Below are 6,999 nucleotides of genomic sequence, written 5' to 3'. Positions count from 1 at the left end.
ATTCACCATAATTGGTGCACCTCCGTACCTATTTGTTCTTTATTTTGTCGCTTGTTAACTTTATTAAAAAAAACATTTCCCACCGTTAGTGTTTGATGTTTGTGTTAATCGGGTGGTTCCACTTTCACATAACACTCGTCATATGGTTGATTTTAGAGTTTCATTCATTTTTTTTCTCCAACATCTTAATCACTGTTGATGGTTAAGATTGGCTTGCGTAGAGTTAGTACTTAAAAAAACCAACAAATAAACAAACAACTGCAACGGAAGTAGAGTTTAAAAACAAATCCAACTTGCTCAGCTGCGTTGGTGATCCAATGAGGAAGATTCATGCCTTTATGGAAAAGCGAAAGTCCAAGATTTTATCTAGCATAAGAGGCCATCTTGTTAGCGAACTCGTTAAGGTTTCTATGTATATGCTTCATCTTCATATTCGGTATTCAGTTTAGAAAGAGATTAATGTGTTGAATTGTGGGTTTCATCCTCTAAGTGGTAGTGCATTGATCCTTCTCAATGACCTCTATAAAATTTTGCCGGTCAACCAAAATACTTCTAATCTTACCAACGACCAAGTAGTTTATTGGCAGCCGGCTCCCCAATCGAACCCTTCACAAGTGGTGAGAGTTCAAATCTTTGATGATGGCACATTTTTTAGAGTGTGAGTAGTGGTTGTATGTAGGTGGTCCCTTCGACCATGTGTGCACGGGCCTCACTCCCACTTGCTCCACCGAGGTTTGTGCACGCCCATGTTTTTCTTAGCGGCTAGACCGCTCATCTTGGCCCAAAAATTCCAATCTTAATACTCTTTATCTCACACCTCCAGGCCCATGCGTAAACTTTCTGCATCAGCATGTAGACTTTAGCTACAAATCTCAGCATCAATTCTTGCTAAAATTACAAATTTCTCATCTATAAAAATTACAAATCCCATACCACTAATATATGTATCATTGTTGAAGGATGCATCCACATTAAAGTGATGTTCGGAGAAATAAGGGCCTGTAAAGTGTACTCCTGATGTTTTTATTTTGCTTCCTTAAATAGTCGGCTATTGTTCTAATCGCATTTGTTGTAATTTTAACAAAATCTACTTTTATATTGTGAAAACTAAAATTGCATTGGAAATTCCAAAAGGCCCATACGCAAATTGCAATGGCAACTTTAAGAACATTATCATCTATTTGAGCTTAGAATTTTTGCATCAACCAGTCTCCTTTAGAAAGGTCCAAATCTCTATCAAGATTAATAACTGCAAAGCTTTCAATCAAGTTTCAACAAATAGAAACTTTTGGGCAACTCCACAAGACATGATCAACAGTCTCAAAATTAAGCCACAAAACACTCAAGGCTTTGAAGGTCACAAAAATTCAAAGGTTGGGAGCCTCCCATGCATTGACTGTCAAAAAAAAATCTTGACCTTTGGAGCCACCTTGCACTTTCATAACTCAATCCAACCTTTCTAGCTATTTTCAAAACTGGAGCTAGTATTGAGAAAATTGAAATCATTCATAGAATGAAGTATCTCCATTGAGGAGCTGCATATATATTAAGAGGAGTAGGTTTGAAAATGATCAGCATCTCAAACAACCAAATATTAGTCTTAGTAGGGTTACATATGTTGATCCATAAATTGTATATGATAATTTTATGAGTTTTGCAGATATTTTTTTATAAAAAACGGATGGTGAGTTGGAAACCTTTTGAAAATCCCAAATATGAAATAATGTCAAACTTAAGTTAGAAAATTTCAACCCAAGGAACCGTGGGTTAGTCCAATGATAACTACTCATGCTTGTGATTGAGAAGTCTCGAGTTCAAATTTCTCATATTACAATTCACTTACTGGATCCTATGCGGGAGTTCTGAGTTCTGTATGAAGTATACCGTTAGTTCTCCCCTCCAAAGTCGCATGGAGGATATCCCCAGGACCTCCATACATGTTTGTCATTCACTTCATCGTTTGTCTACTTTGTTGAAAAAAAAAATTCAACCCAAAACTTATTATCACCATTCAAGACAGAGAACATTTTTAACCAGTAATGCATGTTCAGCTTTTCCTTATGTCTACCTAACCTACCTTCAGATTTCCGTTACTTCCCTGTGCACATATACACAAAAACAAAATAAATAAATAAATAAAATCAAAGATAATAGCACTCACACGGTTTATTCTAATATTGAACTCTTTGCAGCCACCTCATGCTGAGTGCCGACTCAATTTCAATACTGCTCTAGCATTGGATGCTGACTCTTTAATCTTATCTTATCCTTGTCGCTAGGTTATCTTTTTTGTTTATTGGATCCTAAAAGCATTATAACATGTCAAACGTTCTCCTCCAAGAGCATCAACGTTTGCCATTCCATGGAGAATTTCTTGTTCTTAAAGTTATAAATGTTACGAGCACTTGATATTTAGTATTCAAAAGACTTTGTAAGCATTTCTTTATACCCACAAAATATATATATATATATTTCTCTTGATTCATGATGTAAACAAAAAAACACACTTTGACGAAAAAACCACTTGTAATCCAGCGTCACTCACCATAAACTATATAAAAGGAAAAAATCGAAATCTTACTTTTAGAGTATTGCTTATCAGCATTGTTTATGTATAATTGTATACCATCACTTAGTACTGTTTATCATTAATAGAGTTTGTTGGTTCTGATATAAGTCCTCTATGAGAGAAATAATATTTTTTTTCTGATGTATTTTTGTATTTATATATTCTTTTTACGGCGCTTGCTCTTTTTATAAAAAAAAAAACAGTTTGGTATAGTTTTTATTTACATGGGACAAACTTTTGAGGTCTGTGTTAATATGGGTAAATTTTTGCTTGAGTCTTTCCACTGAAACTACTGCATGTCTCAATCAAGTTCCACTTCTAAGCATGGTTTGATTGATTTGATCCAATCTTCGCATGTTTTATTAAAGTTTTGTGAACGTGGGGAAACAAAATCCAAAAAATGGAAAAGTAAAAGATTTTGAGGTATGAATTCACGCTTCCATTAGTAGTTAAGTGTCATCATACAAATTATTTTCAAAATGAATTTAATAGGGACACACTTTGGAAGTGGAAGTGTGAATTCACACGTCACAACAAAACCTAAATTAACGTCACAGCAAAACCTAAATTATATCAGTTTGAAGTATGGAAAAAAAATTCTAGAAAAAGGGTTGCTTTTATAAGTAATTATAAGTTATGGTTAATTTTAAAAAAAATGGATAAACTGTTGGAGTGAGTTGTTTAAGAAACAGTAATTAGATATTTAATTAGTAGCTAAGAGGTTTGTTTAAATTTTTTATATGTATATAGTCTCATTATTGTATATGAGGGTGATATGGGAAAAAGGGCTCTGGGTGTGAAGGAAATTGATTCCCCAGGTTTTCTAAAGAAAAGCTTCTTCCCTTCTTGAAACTCCTCTCCTCCATATCAATTCATCTTGTGTCTTGTTAACATGGTATCAGAGACCAAGGTGACAACAAAGAACTCTTCTCTACACCTACGCCAACACTGCTGCTTCAAGATTACTATTTTTCCAGATCTAGAGATCAGTTCAACCAGCTCATTTCAAATCTTGTGTTTCTTGTGAGGATCACTTCATCTTCTACAGCTATGCAACATATAAAGATGTGGGTGTAAAGATCCTTACTTGATGAAGAGAGATCTGGTTTTCTGGATCTGTGTACTGTAGCAATGGGGATCTTGATTTGTTTTTAGGTTTGGAAGAAAGACCTAAGGTACTATTTGTATTCAAGTGTAAATTTTATTCATCCTGAATTGTAATCATGGCAGAATCATCTGAGATTATGCAAGGAGGAAAAGAGCAAACTGGCTCTATTCTTGAAGACCTGGCCGTGAGAATGACAGAGGTCTTGAGCAGATGCCAGAATCCTACACCAACCAATGACTCCTCCATGCCTCAGATTGGCATCAAATTGGATGACACCAACTATGCCTTGTGGTCTCAAGTTGTTGAAATGTATATTTCTGGTAAAGATAAGTTGGGATACATCAATGGTGATATTTCTCAACCTTCAGTGACAGATCCAACCTATCGACGATGGAGGACTGAAGATTCAATTGTGAAAGGATGGTTGATAAACAACATGGATCCTTCTCTGATTGCCAACTTCATTCGCTTTCCTACAGCAAAAGCAGTATGGGATGCTGTTGCTACGACATACTTTGATGGGGCAGATTCGTCTCAATTGTATGATCTACGGAGGAGAGTGAGTAGAATGAGACAAGCTGGAGGTCCAATTGAGAAGTATTACAATGATCTTCAATGTTTGTGGAGAGAGATTGACTTCCGTCGGCCAAACCCAATGGAATGTGCTACTGACATTGGAAAATACAACTCACTCATTCAAGAAGAGAGGGTGTATGTTTTTCTAGATGGGTTAGATGACCGATTTGACCAAATTAGGAGTGATGTGCTACGAATGAAGCCATTTCCAACTGTAGAAGAGGCGTATGCATATGTTAGACGTGAGGATAGCAGACAGTCAGTAATGCTGACAGGGGGAGACACTATAATTGGTTCTGTCATGGCCTCTAAAGGAGAAAAAGGTGGGTTGGTTCTACTACCTCAAACTAAGATGCAAAGTGAAGGAGACAGTTGTACTTATTGCGGGAATAGAAGACACACTCGCAATACTTGTTTCAAATTGCATGGGTATCCATCTTGGTGGAAAGAAAGGAAAGTACAAAATCGGCAAGGTAATCGAATGAACATTGATAAAAATGGAAAGATAGGTACAACAACCACAGTTTCAATGCCACCAGCCACATCTCTCAACATTGCACAGTTGCCTTCTTCTGGTCCTTCATCCAGTACTTCAACAACATACCAACATCAAGGTAATTGTGGTTTCCATCAAACTAGTAGTGACTGGATCATCGACTCGGAGCAACTGATCATATGACGTATGATTCAAATGATTTTTCATCTGTTGCTCATCCTAGGCGATCAATGATTATCAACGCAAATGGTGTTCAATATCCAGTTACAGGGGCTGGCACAGTAGTTTTATCTTCATCTCTTTCTTTACCAGATACTCTGCTAATTCCCTCTTTATCAAATAAGCTGCTATCTGTGAGCCAAATAACAACTGATCTTAAATGTGTAGTGCTAATGTATCCAACATTTTGTCTTCTTCAGGATATTCTCAGCAAGGAGATAATCGGTCGTGGTACTAGGAGAAGGGGTTTATACTACATGGATGACTTTAGTCAGGGTAGAGCAAATCAAATGGGGAGCTCTCATAATACTAAAGATCAAGAGATCCGGATATGGCATCAATGACTGGGGCATCCATCCTTTGGATACATGAAGCACTTGTTTCCTGATTTATTCTCAAGCGTAAATGTTGCCAATATGAAATGTGAGACATGTATTTTGGCTAAGAGTCATAAAGTCTCCTATCCAATCAGTCTTAGTAGGTGCAACACTCCTTTTGGATTGGTGCATTCGGATGTTTGGGGACCTTCACCAATTACTTCATCTACTGGCATTCGTTGGTTTGTAACGTTTGTAGATGATTGTACTCGAATGACTTGGTTGTATCTGTTGAAGCACAAAAATGAAGTATTTGATGTTTTTGCATCATTTTGCACAATGATTTACACACAATATTCAGCTACAGTTAAGATTCTCCGATCAGACAATGGTGGTGAATATGACAATCAATCATTACAGGTTTTTTGTGACACTAATGGTCTCATACATGAAACTTCTTGTACACAGACACCACAACAAAATGGAGTTACGGAAAGAAAGAATCGGCATATATTGGAAACAGCACGCGCAATGCTAATTGGTGCAAATGTTCCAAATCATTTTTGGCCAGAGGCAGTCACCACATCAGTTCACTTACTGAATAGGATGCCTTCAAGGGTCCTAGGCTTTCAGACTCCACTTCAGGCTCTCTCTCATCACACTGTGTTGCCATCAGTACTAATGATTCCAGCACGGGTGTTTGGATGTGTTGTTTTTGTACATTTGCACAAGAATCAACGCAGTAAATTAGACCCTTGTGTTGTTCGATGTATTTTCTTGGGGTATGCTGTACATAAGAAAGGATATCGGTGCTATGATCCAACTAGGAAAAAGATGTATGAAACAATGGATGCTACTTTCTTAGAGTCAGAGACATATTTTCCTTCTCAAATGGAGCTAAAGGATAAGGAGAAGCAGAATTGGCCTGGATTGGCCATACCGTCATGGTCAAGTAAAGATGCATCCGGTGGTGACTCTCATGCCAGTGTGAATCCGTCAATAGTTGATGTCCTTACAATTGATACACTTGATAACAGAAATGCACCGATAATTGAAGATGAAGAGAATCCTATGACTGCAGGTGTTCCAAATAGTGCTCAAGAAGTGAATGCTAATATATTTTCTGAAGGAACTGATGTAGTTGATTTAACCCCCTCTACTTTGGTACCAGACGGTTCATCTCCTGAGAATACTCATGAGGTTAGTGTTTCACCTACTCCTCTATCTATTGCTGATTTGGATACAACTAGTAGATTTGTTTTGCCAGACAGATCTAATCGCGGCAAGCCACCAGTTCGATACTCTCCAGAAGTTCATGGAAAGCAATCTAAGTATCCTATTGCCCATTATGTGTCAACTCACAGACTTTCCAATCCATTGGAGGCCCTCACCTATAATGTGCTAACAGCCAGTATTCCAGACAGTGTACATACAGCCTTTATGGACCCCAACTGGACTCAAGCCATCAAGGATGAAATGTCAGCACTGCAGAAAAACAAAACATGGACTTTAGTCTCACTACCAGAGGGGAAGAAAACAGTGGGATGTAAATGGGTTTTTTCAGTCAAGTATAAGGCAGACGGGTCCATTGATCGGTATAAGGCACGCCTTGTTGCGAAGGGATATACACAAATGTACGGCATTGACTATCAGGAGACATTCTCAGCAGTAGCAAAACTCGATACAGTCAGAGTCTTGTTGTCTCTTGCAGCCA

Source organism: Dioscorea cayenensis, chromosome 3 (assembly GCF_009730915.1).
Source record: "Dioscorea cayenensis subsp. rotundata cultivar TDr96_F1 chromosome 3, TDr96_F1_v2_PseudoChromosome.rev07_lg8_w22 25.fasta, whole genome shotgun sequence".
Lineage (NCBI taxonomy): Eukaryota > Viridiplantae > Streptophyta > Magnoliopsida > Dioscoreales > Dioscoreaceae > Dioscorea > Dioscorea cayenensis.
This window is presented reverse-complemented; position numbering follows the sequence as displayed.